The following is a 14,245-nucleotide window of genomic DNA, read 5'->3' as shown; positions in this document are numbered from 1 at the left end:
CTTTTATTATAAACCGATCTTTTTTGACAGACCCAGCCAACGCATTTCATCCCTTATAGTTTTAGTATGTTGCCCTCCCACTAAAGAGTTTTCTAATTTTATTTCAGTTTTATGGGCAGTTGAAACCCTGGGAGAAGGCAGAAGGTGTGAGATTGTGGAACACTGACCGGTGTAGTTTGGAAGACCACTGCTGCCATTTTATGAGTTTGGCTTTCTCACTAACTTGCTTACAACAGTGTGCGCCGTCCGTACTGGACCACCATGTCGGATGTTTCTCTTCCCATTCGGGTCCTTTTGTTCATGTCTAATGGGTCTTTTTGCCACTGAAAATGGGTGTAGGCAAAAAGTCTAAAGAAGAGGTTAATTGCTATTGATATCGCGGTGTTAGGGCCTTGGGTTGTGTGTAAACTATTTGTGAACTGAACAGTGCAGAGGGGCTGCTAATGTATGGCTGTACATTAGCTGCCTTCCTAAAGTGGCATCTGGCCTCATCGGCTCTAGAGGTCACTGGTTATACACGGGCTGTCAGGCAATCGGAGGAACACTGCCAGGCAAGAGCTTAAGCTGATGCCACTTTGATGCTTCTTTCAGAGGAGTAAAAGCCGCAATGGTACCACACTCAACCCGAAGATGGTCGCTGTTTTCAACAAGCTTTAGCAAAGTTAACACTTCTTGCTTGCACTATTCGAGTTGTCTGAGGAGGTACCTAGGGATGGTTTCCTTTAGCGAAAGGGGTGGTGGGTGAGCACTGCTAGAGGACCTATGAACCTCAGATGTGAAGCCACTATCTTGACCAGAGAAGCTGCTGCTGACAGAACTACAATGGCTGCTTGTGCCTACAAGAATTAGTTGGCCGCAGCACCAACGTCCTAAGTTAAAGTCCATGTTAATTTGTCGCAATCGTCTAATGCTGTTTCTCTGGATTGATCACATGAGCCATTGCTACACACAGATAAAATGGAGTGTTGCCAGATGCTGACAACCAAGTCTGCTCTGTTTGATATGTTCGGTAAACTCAGTTTTGTGCCTTTTAAACACAGGGCTCACAGCGTTGTGCTGCACATGCCAAGGAGCGCCTCTTTGACTGCTCCAGCGGAAAAAGGCAAATTTACATATCCTCCTTATGTCACAGACTCGTCACCACACTAACTCATTCCTACATTCATTCATTGGTGGAGCCTATAACGCCAACACTGGGGGAAAAAAAACCTTCCATCGCACTCGAATCTGCACACAGGAGAAAAAGCGCTGGACATGTGGGGGTACCTTGTTACCTATCGGGAGAAAATTCTTTACAGTATATACATTATATAAATCAGTATCTATAGAATCCTAACTTTAAGGCACTCCACCACTTGGTCGATGGACCAATTAGTTGGACTGGTTGGTGATTTAGAACCAGCTAAAACACATTCAAAGCTTTGGAACCTTTCAGTTAATTTTAATACTTTATTAAAGAATCCCAAACTCATTTCTTATTAATCAAGGTTTAGTTTATCTAATTAATTCACTCTGTTAGCATATTCAGGATTACAGTTCACATCCGATTTCTATTAGCGATGTCAGTTCTTTAATCTCAAACAAATTTTCAGAACATTCATATTTTCCCTAAATTTGAATATTGGCGACCATTTCCAGAAGAACCCGTCAACCCACGGCATAAATCAAATCCCTTCAGATGAAGTCATCCCTTTTAACCAAATAGAAACCCAGGTAAGTCCAGGAAATCTCCCTTAGCAAGATGCAGTCCCCACGATTTATCCACGAACCAGGCGGTTGCACCAGCAAATCGATTCTCCACACCAATCTTCACCAGCGGGAAAATGATACGGTACCCCTTTCCTCTTCCAAATTTCCCCCCTTTTTATACCTTTTCTCTCCTTACTTTAAAACAATATGCAACAATTTAGGAGTAGAAGAGTTCTGATTGGCTAACTCTTCTAAATTTGTAAGACTTGATGATATTCCCAGGTTCGCCTGCTTCCCATGAGACAAGTATGACATCTCCCAAATTTGTATTCTTTTCGGGGTTTCACATGCGAAAGTTCCAAAGTAAGAACATGTAAACCTTCTGGGACAGGTTGCTATTGTCCTCTCAGTCATTCACACTAGTTGGGTCTTGGCAGTCCTCCACGTTCCTATCCTTGACAAGGAACATCTCGTCTTTTGTCGGAGGTCGCCTGGAGATCTTTAGAGCCATCCGAGTCTGAGCAGTAGACCTCGCGCTCACATGACGGTAGCCACATCTGAACTCCATTTTCGTACTGCGGCCTAGTAGGCCCGAATGCCAACTTAAGCAAAAACAAACATAACTGTAATTAATATATGGAACTGAAGATTCTAATGTTTAAACCCACACTAATCCCAATATATATTAGTAGTTCACTAGCTTGTAGCAACATTTAAAGCAATAATACTCGCCATTCTGCAACACTAGAAGCACAAACCATCATAAAAGCAACGTAAATCGTGCAATTCTCTATTCCACCGCATCCTAAAGTTAGTTGGCGTATCACAGTTAATAATTTAATTAGTTGCCATACAATTTGCTTTTTAGTCCCGCGTGTATTTTGAGTTTATTAAGGTGCAAGAATTGGTTAAATTATAACACTCCACACAATTAGTACGAATACATTTTTTAGAATGATTACGTAATTAATATTTTCATGCAAAATCGAAGGTATACAAATTTTTGCTTTACCTGCATCATCATGACTTCCAATATTCTTCCCATGTACCCCTTAAATACCTATATTTTCACTTGTAGAAAAAAAACATTTTCGCCTGGATGTTCTATTTCTTAATTTTAATGATGTAAACGAGGGGTACTCACTAACATTTCCTCAGTCGCCCAAATGCATGGTTTAGGTTATCACCGGGGACTGCACATATGACCGGGAGGAGTGGGAGGGCGTGTGGGAGGGGTGATTCGGGGGGGTGTGAGAAAGTGGCTCTGTATATACTGTTCCCAAATAGGTACAGTGTGTACAGAGTCCACGGTGCCCAGTGGTTTGGCAGAGGCTAAAGTTAGATATAACCTTACTCTCTAAAGTGGTAGCTTGGTCCAGCAGTAAGGCAGCATCAGAGGACAGTGTAAAGCATTTGTTGTACACACTCAGTCAGCAAATGGTCTCACACACTCAATAACTGAACTCTAGGCCAATGGTTTATATAAAAAATGTTTGTTTTATTTTAGAACCAACAATGGGTATTAAAATATACTTTCTCAGAATGAGATGCTTTAGTTAAATACTTTTGCAATATGCAATTGACTTTTGTAGCTAGTAGTTACAGGTTGTTGCAATAGGCAACACGATTTAAAACATAATAGTACATTGAGCTCAATGGAAGTTTTAAGTTATTTACAATATATTACTTTCAGGAGGGGGGGGGGGGGGGGGGTGGTGTCTCTCAGGGACAAGTAAGTACAGTTGTTACACCCTCAGCGGCACAGGGGCAGCCGGGTGCAGAGTGAGTCGGGCCCAATGTTATCCTATGGAAGGCAGGGGGGGGGGGTCCTTGGTTGGTGGCTGCTGACTAGCAGGCCACGCGGCTGTGGGAGCTGGGCTCCTGGTCACTGGCTCAGGGCAAATGGGGAAGTAGATTGGAGTAGAGGTTACACTGCCAGGGCCACTTGGGCGGCTGGGTGCAGGGTGCTTTTGAGCCTTCGGGCGCTCAATGGATTTCAATGGGAAACTTCTGGATGAACAAAGGCTGCAAGCTCGGGGACGAAGATTCTTCAGGTGCCACCACCACTTCGAGAGGTAAGTTGGGTAGTTAGAGGATAGGTAGTTGCACTGGGGCCGAAGGTGGCGGGTGCAGGGGTGCCTTCTGGTGTCGGGAAATCTTACCCTCTGTTTGCGGTTGGGGGCGGGGTACCTGGTTCTGAGGCTGCAGGTGTCGGGACCGTCGAGGTGAGTCCTTGGGTGCGGGATTCGGGGTCACAGTCGCCCGGGGGTATGTCCTCTGGGTCTTTGTTCACACCGGCACAGGCCAGGCTTGGCCGGTGCAGTGTGTGCAGGGTTCGCGGTTCCGGGCTGATGCCAGGGGTTAGAAGCTGGTTTTGAGCAGAGCCACTGCTCATGGGAGTCCCAGGTGCTTAGAGTCAAAAGGTAGCCAGGTCCTCCGGGGTTTGTGAGGTTGCTGGCCACAAGAGGTGCCGGGATGTAGCAGGAGCAGGTTTGAGGGTCGACAGGCCGGTAGGACTGGGGCCAAAGCAGTTGGTGTCTTCCTCTTCTTAGCAGCTGCACAGCAGGTGGTCTTTCTTCTTGCTCTTCTTTGTTTTTCCGAATCTGGAATCTAAGGATGGAAGGTTCAGGGTGCCCCTAAATACTAGATTTAGGGGCGTTACAGGTAGGTAAAGGGCAGGGACCAATGGGTCCCTCCCCTGGGGTGGGTACACCCCCTATCCTGCCACTCTCCTGTGGGGGTGGGGGGGGGGGGGCAGTAGCCTAGTCCTGATTGGGCAGGGCCTCCCATCTTCAAGATGGCGAGTGCCCGGAGATGTGCTTCACCTCGCCTCCCCCACCTGAGGGGTGGGGTTGGCAGACTGGCACATCCCCTGTCCTTATTTGGGGTTTATGCCAGAGTAGGGGTTAGAACCGTTGGGGGCCAGTTTGCTGGGTACAGCAAGTGGCCTGGGAAAGCTCACAGAGGCGGCATGCCTTTGAAGCTTCCTCCTGCCCATCCTGGGGGAGGAGACCTAGCACCTCGCCCAGGATGTGCATTGTTGCAGGCCCAGGAGAGCGGGGGCTCTCCTACCCAGGGGTCCAGCAACATGTATTTGTAGAGCGCAACAGTCATCCTGACGGATATCACGGCGCTGTTTAGCGGAACATGTGGTAGGTTGTGTTGGGGGGGGTCTTCAACTGCTTATGACATCGGGAAAAGGTACGTTTTAGCTGTTTCCTAAACGATGCCTAATTTTCGGAGAGGCGCAGGTCCAGAGGTAGTTCATTCCAGTGTTTAGCTGACCGGTATGAGAATGATCGGCCGCTGGCTCTGATTTTCTTTATGCGCTTGGGTCTAGCTAATGCTTGGTGTCTTGGATCTCAAGCACCTTGTAGGGATATAGAATTCAATTTTATTCTAAAGAATTTTAGGTCCGACGTTGTGTAGTGCTTTATGCGCATGACTCAACAGTTTGAACCTTGCTCTTTGGCGCATGGGTAGCCAGTGGAGTTGTTACATGCATGGGGACGAAGAGCTGAATCTACCTTTATTGCATACAAGTTTAGCGGCCGCGTTTTGCAGCACCTGTAAGCGTGAGAAAAGGTAGTCTGCCATGCCTACATACAGTGCGTTGCCGTAGTCCAATCTGCTAGTGTGTAATGCTTGTGTAACTGTCCTTCTACATTCTAGCGTGATCCTTGGAAAAAGCCTTCTTAGGAGTTTTAGGATAGAAAAACCTCTTCCACACACAACCCGTACATGATCCTGCATGGACAGAGTGTTGTCTATGTTTATACCTAGGTTTTTCGCACACTGTTTGGGCGCTGGGGCATCTCCCAAGGATTGTGGCCACCAAGTGGGGTCCCAAATTAGATGTGCTCCACCAAAGAGCAATATCTCTGATTTCCCTGCGTTTAGTTTGAGGCAATGTTTGGTCATCCATATTGCCATCTCTGAAAGGCAGTTATTTAGCTTGACCTTGGTATCCTCATGTCTGTCTTCTATGGTAAACATCAGCTGTGTGTCGTCTGCATAAGAGCAGATACTAAGGCCCCATTTCCTATTTATCGATACCAAAGATGAGACCTAGGCATTGAAAAGTGTCTGGCTCAGGGAAGCTCCCTGGGGGACACCACAGCTGAGGTCTTTTTTTTCGAGGAGAACTGGCCCATTTGTACCATCTGGGTTCCGTTCCTCAGAAAAGAGTTGAGCCATTGGAGAGCTTTGGCATGAATACACTTTTCATGGAGGATTTTCAGCAAAAGGTCGTGTGATACCGTGTCGAACGCCGTAGACAGGTCCAGTAGGATCAGGGCAACGATCTTATATCGTCGAGGACGGCCAGAAGGGTGGCCTCTCTACTGTTGGTGGCTCTAAAGCCAGTTTGGGAACCGTCCAGAAGTTCGTTGGCCTCCAAGTAATTGGCCAGTTGTCTGTTTACCAGTTTCTCCAAAACCGTAGAAAGGTATGGGAGCTGGGAGATGGGCGGATTGTTTTCAGGATTATGAACATTTGTTCCAGCTTTCTTCAGCAGGGAAGTCACTACAGTCCGTTTCCATATTTCTGGGAATACTGTTGTGTCCAGTGATCTATTAAGGAGGTGAGTGACATAGGGCCATATTATCGGAGTGATCTGAATTTGTAGTGGGGGCATGGATCTAAGGGGGATCTTGATTTTACTTCGGACATGGCTCTTTCGACCTCTAGTTCTGTAAGAGGGGCGAAGTTGCCCATATGTGTTGCGCCCTCTGGATATGGAGGTGGGTGTTCCCAATTGGTTTGGGATAAAGAGGAATCATTGGTAAATGATGAGTAAATTGTGCTGATCTTGTTGGAGAAAAACTCTCTAATCTTTTCACAATTTTCCTCAGAAGGAGGCAGGGTTTGAGACTGGCTGGTTTGCAAAGCTCCTTCACAACTCTAAAAATTTCCTTGGCCGAGTTAGTTTTCTTTTATCCGGGTGGAGAAATAGGTCTTCTTTGCTTTTTTTAATGGTGGTGTGGAAATCCTTAACTCAGTCCTATAACTTGTTCTATCGGTTTCCAATTTCGACATTCTCCAGGAGTGTTCTAGTGATTTACACTTCCTTTTCAGTGTCTTAAGATCCTGTGAATACCACTTCTCGGATAGAGCCTTGTTTATGGGTTTGGATGTACATTTGGGGGCAAAAGTATCTAAAGTCCTGGTAATTTCAGCTTCGAGGTGTATTGCTTCTGTATTTGCTGCGAAAAAGTCTCGGGTGGCTAGGTTGTCTGGGGAAAAATGGGCTTGGAACCGGTCCTGGGTGACGAGTTTCCAGGCTCTGTTTGCCACTCGTGCGGTTTTAAGGGGTTTGGTGGCATTCGCCGGCAGGTTAAAAGTGAAAAATACAAGCGAGTGGTCTGTCCAGGATACAGGGATAATCTCCTGGATCCTTGTTGACTGTTAGAGAATAGCAAATCTAGAGTATGCCCAGTGCTATGTGTGGGGCCTGTGATCCATTCCTTGAGCTGGAGAATCTGCAAGTCTTTCTAGGTGCCTAGCTGCGGTGCTATATACTTCCTCGAAGTCTACATTAAAGTCTCCTATGACTAAGTAGTGTTTATATTTCAGGCATAAGGGGAAAAGTTGAGTGAAAGGTTTGGTGCTCAGATCGGTTTGATGGCCTGGAGGATTGTAGATTACTGCTCCCTCAAGCAGTGTGTGGTTATTACTGGATACCTTGAATGTTAGTACTTCATGCTCTCCCGTAAGCACCACTTCGGAATGGAGACAGACGAGGTGGTCTTTAAATATAATGGCCAGCCCACCTCCCTTCCGTCCCTGCCTGTCTTGTTTCAGAATTTTATATTTAGGGGGCAGGGCATTCGCAATATCAGGGAGATTATCCCCCAACCATGTCTCGGTTACAAAAACCAGATCGGGGTTTCTCTCATTTAGAGTATCCCAAATGTCAATAGTATGTTTGGGTATTGACCTGGCATTGAAGTATAGGCATCTAATGGTGTGCTGGTCATCTGTCTTTGTGTGGGAGTAGCCTGAGGACGCTAGGCTCTGCCATTTGCAGCCATGACAGGAAAACGGCCCTTCTGTGTTTCCTGGACAGGCCTTCACACCTAGCGTTTTGTTGTAGCTAGTCCGGTTGGGTGATATCGCTGGCAGGGATTCCCTTGAGTACTACTTGGTTGGTCTTGTAGTTATCTTTGTGGGGTTGGGTGGGGGAAGGGGTCGTGGCCCCTGGTCCCGATCGGGCACGGACGGGCGCAGACAGGCTTGCCTTAGGCGCGCACGCTACGCGTGACCGCTGCGCTAACGCTGACACATCGGCCCTAAGTAGGCGCAGGTGCGGGAGCTTGCCTCCACCCCCTCCGGACCGGAAGAGTCTCTCCACAATCACTGGTGCTGCTTGCCCTGCCCTCCACACAATCGGCACTCAGCCGTGATGGACCGGGGCTGGGGGACCAGGTGCAGCCTGCAAGTGCTGGGTGAATGTTTTGCAAGGTGAGCTTAAAAGTAGTAATTAAAAGAGTGCAAATTTAAAACCACACAGTTCTGTACAGGTATAAAATCACCGCTACCAGTAAAATGCTGCCCGGCAGCCTTTCCGGGTTATGCTGTGTGGCACCTTAGGCAGCCTCCCAGACCAGACGTGGATTGTAGGTTAGGTTTCAGGGGGCATCTCCAAGATGCCCTCTGTGGTGCTTCGTACATTAAATCCCACACTGGCATCAGTGCGGGTTTAATGTGCTGAGAAGTTTGATACCAAACTTCTCAGTCTCCAGTGTTGCCATTATGGTGCTGTGGAGTTAGTGTTTGACGAGCTCTCAGCACCATGCACTCTTAAATGGCAGCACTGCACTTACAGTGCCCAGGAATGGACCTGGGTACTGTAGGGGCAGGGGGCTCATGCTACTGTACCCACACCACTGGCATAGGGCACCCAGCTAGAGGGGTGGCTGATGTATGCCAGGGCAGTGTAGGTGGTGGGCATGGCACACAGGGATGTGTGCCATGATGACTCTGTTTTGTCTCGTGTGTGTGTGTGTGTGTCCCTCTAAGGGTGGTACAATGAGTGCTGCAGCCCTTAGAGGCCTTCCCTGGTCACAAGGCCCTGGGTACCTAGGGCACCATTTACCAGGGGCTCACATGTGGCCAGGGTTTGCCAATTTGGGGTTTTAGGGAAGGAACATAGGCCCTGGGCACCTGATTGGCAGGAGTCCAGGGCATACCATGCAAGAAAGATGGCACTTTCTCACAGGGGGTGCTTAGTTGGGCAGGACACGGCATGGTGGGGACTTTGGGCAAATTGTATCACATGGAAAGAAACCATGCAGAGTCCTGCCCTCTGGTAGTGGTTGGAACAGAGAGGGTCCTGTGCCTCAACCCGGATTGGAGGAGTCTTCCTTGTGTATGCCAAGACCTCCGGCATTGGAGGAGTGGGATGACTTGCGTCACTCCCACCCTACAACTTGAAGTAGGGTAGTAGTAGTTTACACCCCTGCAGACAGGGGGGTAGTGAGGGTGCTGCTCATTAAACACAATGAGTTGGAGCCTTGAGTGTGCTAAGCTCTTGGGTATAAAGGAGGGAGTGTGGCGTATGTTACATCTTCCAGCCTGAAGCTTATTGGTTGTAGTTGCTCTCCCGTACTAGTAGGACAGTGCAGGGTGCTGCTGCACTGTGGTCGTGGGCCTTCCTGGAGTTCATGTACTTGTATAAGCTTGGTGTCCAGGGAGCACACGGAGCATCCATCTGTTGGACTGAAATGTTGCATTCATGTTTTACAGCTTCTCGGTACCAGCCCAGTACCCCTGCCCCACTTCACTTGTTCAAAGTCGTAGAAATGTATGTAGCTCTGGATGCAGAGTTTGGAATCCCCGGTAACAGTGCAGTCGTACTTCCCCTTTTGTTTAAAAACTTGTTTTCCTTTGTCCTCTAGACGCCCTGCTCACCCTCTCAGGTCTTTCTTGTAACACCGACATTAGAAACTGCATTTCGGGGACCTTTTCGTGTAACTGAAATCTTTTAAACCTTCTAAACCATCTCGTTTGTTCTGTCGATATTTTGAAGACTGTTAAAATAGAAACTCCCGAGATCTGCCTCAATCCTTATACAGATCTCCAGTTAAATTCTACACCAGATAAAAGCTTCTCCTCCTGCCGCGACACAAGCAAACTGTCAGAGGCAGATGAGGGCGAGGGGCGCAGGTGAGCATGTGAGACACTCATTGTCTGCGCATGCCTCTTTGATGCTTTTCCTGGCGAATGCGGCCCCCAAAGAATCACGACAGCAGACAATTGCACCAAATTCTTCACTGCTGTTTTCCGTGGGTGCTGCATGGAAAGGCCTGGCGGGCCGCAAGTGGCCCGCGGGCCGCCTGTGTAAAGATTTAACTGGGCCAAGTAAAACTGTCCTCCTTGCTAGACCATCTGTTGCTTTTTATGTATTCCATCATCCAGCTCTCACTTGAACAGTCTTTTGTCAATGAATACATCTCATTTATTGAGCCTTTATTTACAAAGCTCGGACCACCACGTAGAAGACAATCAAAAATTAACCCTTCATTGTTGTAGGCAACTTGATGACTGCTTTTGACACCGCAGCATTCTGGAAAGGAAAATCAGAGGGGAAGCTCCTCTATTAGGTTAGAAGGGAAGGACTACAGAATCTTGTGGGTAAATAATTCTAAGAATATCTTTTTCAAGTAAAGTAGGAAACGTGTGGAGCTAGATTTGTCCCTCAAGTGGAAGATCAACTACACAGTACTACTGGCAATCTTCCAGAACTGGGGCTTCTGCCAATAGGCTTTACTTCCTAGCTGGGTTTGGAAAGTAGTCAGTGAGTGATGCTCTCATCTGAGTCTTGTCCGATGTTTCTTTATAACTTTGCACCTCTTGTTAGAGTTCTTCAAAACTTCAGTAGATCTCTGAATTCCAAAAAAGCTGATTGTTTTGTCTACCAGTTTTTGTTTTATGCTCATTTTAAATATCAGTGAAAAATAATGTTACCATCACGTGCACTACCAGAAAGGATGTGCCGGAAGCGATACATATTCATATACCGTAGGTTCTGGGCCTTGGAACAAAACTAAAATCCTTTCATTCTTCCCTTAGTAATGTGCAAGCTTATTTGTTGCTGGTATTGGGATCTCGCTTCATTCCTGCTTTCTTGGGTATGGGTCATCAGGGCTTACCTGTCATCACCACCAGTAACAGTTTTCCTAATTAAATTAGGCTACACAATGGAGTTCTGATTGACTCCTGTTTCTAATGGACCTCCTTGAGATTCCCTATGTGCTTGGGGAATAATTGTTGATTTCATAAGACTGTATGTGGAACTTTTATTTAGGTATGTATTTATTTGATTTTTATATAGCGCTGGCTAGACCCAGTGGTATCGGAGCGCTTCACAGGAGGTTCCACATTGTTACGAAGTCACGTCAGTCACAAATTACATCTGTTGTTGGAGAGCATTTAAAGAGCATAGAGGACAAGGAAGAGGAGCGTAGAAGGGTAAGGTAAAAGAGAAGGAAGGGAGATAAGGCGGAGAGGCTAAGAAGTCAGCCTACAGTCCGGCTGGGTAGGTGACGGCCGGGGGGGAAGGTCCACAGCCCATCTCCTCTATAGCTATCAAGGTAGCTCCACCGGGCATCGGCCAAAATGCTAGGTCTCAACGGTTGGTGGGGGAGGAAGGAAACGCAGCAGGGAGACAAGGTGAACTATGCCCAATGTTTGGCTGGGTAGGTGACTGTTAAGGGGGTGAACCGGGGCCAATCTCCTCTACAGCGGTCTAGCAGCTCCGGTCTCAGCGGTCGGGGAAGAACACGAATAAACTATTTTGAGTATGTACATTAGCTACTGTTGCATAGTCAAACATAGAATAACAAGTCCCCAATAGAGGATAGAGGGAAAGGGGGAGGGGAGTAGAAACAAGGGGAAGGGAAGGAGGTCAGTTCTGGCAGACCGGTATAAGAAGAACAGGATCTCACGGGGGATGAGAGGCCACCCTGCTGGGACTCCACGCACAGGGAAACATCCCCCCCTTGACGACGCTGCTGCTGAAATCCACATGTATGGGGAGATGGCGACGCTTTGTATAGCCCAGCTCTGTATCGGAGAAGGAGCTGGGGTCTGCCATAGTGGCTGCCGGAGAGACGAAGGCAGCGGAGGCCGCCATTTTTAGATTTGGCACGTCATGACAGGGCCTATGTAGGTCACTGTGTTTTGACTTCTCTGGGCCCATTTCTATTATTAGTCTTTCCCCTGTGGTGGCTTTTTCTGGCTCTCTTGGGGCCTTGTTTTAGTTCTTTTGCATCTTGCTTTTAGCCCTGGTTTCGTCTCTTCCACAGTATGTTGGAGGAGGGGAAGCCCGCCTGTCTCCCCCTCATGTGGCCCCATGTGTCTGTTATGTTTCTGGTCTCGGGCCGCAGGTGATGGAAGGGGGGGGGGGAGGAGAAAGAGGGAGAGTTGGGACTCACAGGCCAGTGGCAATTGTATGGTTCCTTGCCTCCAGTTTCCAGCCTCACTGCACACTCGTCAGTGGGTTTTCTCTGTGTTTCGGCTGTGGAGTAGGGGCAGCTGGTACCTTTGGCGCCTTTTGGATTTACTCCCACCACGTCCTCCTCACCTTCTCGCGGGACTCTTACGGGTCGGTGTGTTCTGCTCCTGCTGAGTAGTGGCGTCCGGGGCACGGTCCTCTCTTCTGTGGTGACGCCGCAGTTATGTCCGCGTTGGTTACGTTACTGTCCGCCCTGGAGTGTCGTCGGTGAGCGTTGCACATCACTTCTGTTGCTACCGTAACCACTGGAGGGGCGCTCCCCCTGCAACTGTCTTGCCGTGGATCGGTGATGTGGCTGGCACCACTAGACTGTTCACAGCGGTTCTCAGGCGGCCGCCATTTTGATTCATTTTGTTCTTTTATCCTAATAGTGGAAGCTGGGTGATACCACAGTGATCCTGGTCACAGTCTACGATTTGCCAATTGACAATCATGATATTTCATTAGGTTTTCTCTTCAATAGTTGGTTAATGTAGTATTTTGTTTTTTTTTTGTCTGATGCACCCTAATTTGCTGAGGATAAGTGATGCTAAATTCGAAGATGCAGAGTATAAAGGCTTCACTTTGACAGTAAGCAGACAGGTGCGATCCTGCTGCACCCTCTTATCTCCACAAGAGCCTAAAAGAAACTTCACCAGCCATATGATAGAAATACTTTTGTCATTTTCAAAACAAACAGCATAAAAATAACGCTGGTCCAGCCTTCAATATGATTAGACAGCATACAAAATAAGAAATATCCATAATTCTTACACCTCCCTTTTGCAGTGCAGACCTGTAGTAACTATAATTCGAATACAATTCCTTGGACCCATTCCCTCTCTTAGGTCTCCTTTGTTTCGTGGGCTATTAAGGTTTCTGGGGGTGCCTGTCCAGTGTAATCGATTGGGCATTGTCCCCTGTGACATCGAGACCATAGTACCTCCTCCATTTACCCCACACCTTCCGTAGTTTTCTGGGGCAGCCCCTCGCCTTGTAAGTGACCCTTTCAGCAGCCATATACATGTCCAGCACCAGTCTCCATTCTCGCAGCAGTGGTATATCTATAGCTCCCCATTTCCTCGCCACATCTTTTAGCTACTACCAATGCTAATGCAAGGAAAATTAACTAGGGTCTGCCGAGGTCGACATTATAGGAGATACCCAGCAGTATAATTTCGGGATCTAGGGGTATCGTTATGTTTAATATTTTGCCTAATTCCCTCGTTATCTTTTCCCAATAGGCTCGTATCTGTGCGCATTCCCAGATGATATGGTAAAAGTCGCCCTCGCTATGCCCACATCTGCTCGCCCCATCTTATGCAATCGAACGCGGTCATAGTATATTCTATGCAGTTTTTTATACTGTATGAGGCGAAGGCGGGATTTGGTCCCCAGAAATACTGCCCTCCACATCAGGCGCCTTATCTATTCTGGAGGTGACTGGACGGGAAGGGAGAGAAGGAGCGGATATGGCAGTTTATTTATTTATTTATTTATTTAGGCGATTTATTAAGCGCACAACTACCCGGAGGTGTCTCGGCGCTATTGGACAGATTAGAAACAGTCAGACAGGTGAGACGAAGAAAATTATTTGAATAACCATGTTTTGATGTACTTCCGAAAAGATAAAAGAGTGGAGGCACTCTTAATATGTAGCGGAAGTTCATTCCAGAGTTTGGTTGTTGCCACGATGAATCTCTTATCGCCCCAGGTGGCTTTCTTGGTTCTAGGGACCGTAAGCAGCTGATTAGAGCTAGAGCGTAGATTCCTGATAGGTCTGTACTGGCAAAAGCTTCTCCTAAGGAATTCAGGTCCTGAGCCGTGGATTGACTTATAGGCTATACATAATGCCTTAAATTTGGATCTGCTTTTGATAGGCAGCCAATGAAGCTGTCGAATGACTCCTGAAATTGGTTTAAATTTAGGAGTGCCCGAGAGAATCCTAGCCGCGGCATTCTGTACCATTTGTAACTTTTTTTGGACTTTTTCTTGTGCGTTTATAAATAGTCCATTACAATAGTCTATTCTAGACATGACAAGGGTACTGATAAGAGTTTT

At 47.4% G+C, this 14,245-nt stretch overlaps 1 protein-coding gene and 1 long non-coding RNA gene across 3 annotated transcripts in view; one reads left to right on the top strand and one right to left on the bottom strand.

Moving 5' to 3' along the window:
- ENAH (ENAH actin regulator) overlaps nucleotides 1-14,245 on the top strand; it is a 668,777-nt gene that overhangs the window by 79,273 nt on the left and 575,259 nt on the right. The gene's annotated exons all lie outside the window — the stretch shown is intronic.
- Nucleotides 1,517-14,245, bottom strand: part of LOC146816543 (uncharacterized) — a 39,100-nt gene continuing 26,371 nt past the window's right edge. The window contains exon 3 of the long non-coding RNA XR_014962918.1: nucleotides 1,517-2,291. This is a non-coding gene — a long non-coding RNA (uncharacterized LOC146816543). The remainder of the gene's footprint in view (nucleotides 2,292-14,245) is intronic.

The sequence above is a fragment of the Triturus cristatus genome, chromosome 6 (genome assembly GCF_964204655.1).
Source record: "Triturus cristatus chromosome 6, aTriCri1.1, whole genome shotgun sequence".
Classification (NCBI taxonomy): Eukaryota; Metazoa; Chordata; class Amphibia; order Caudata; family Salamandridae; genus Triturus; species Triturus cristatus.
Note: the sequence above shows the minus strand (reverse complement) of the source record. Positions and strands in the feature narration are given on the sequence as shown.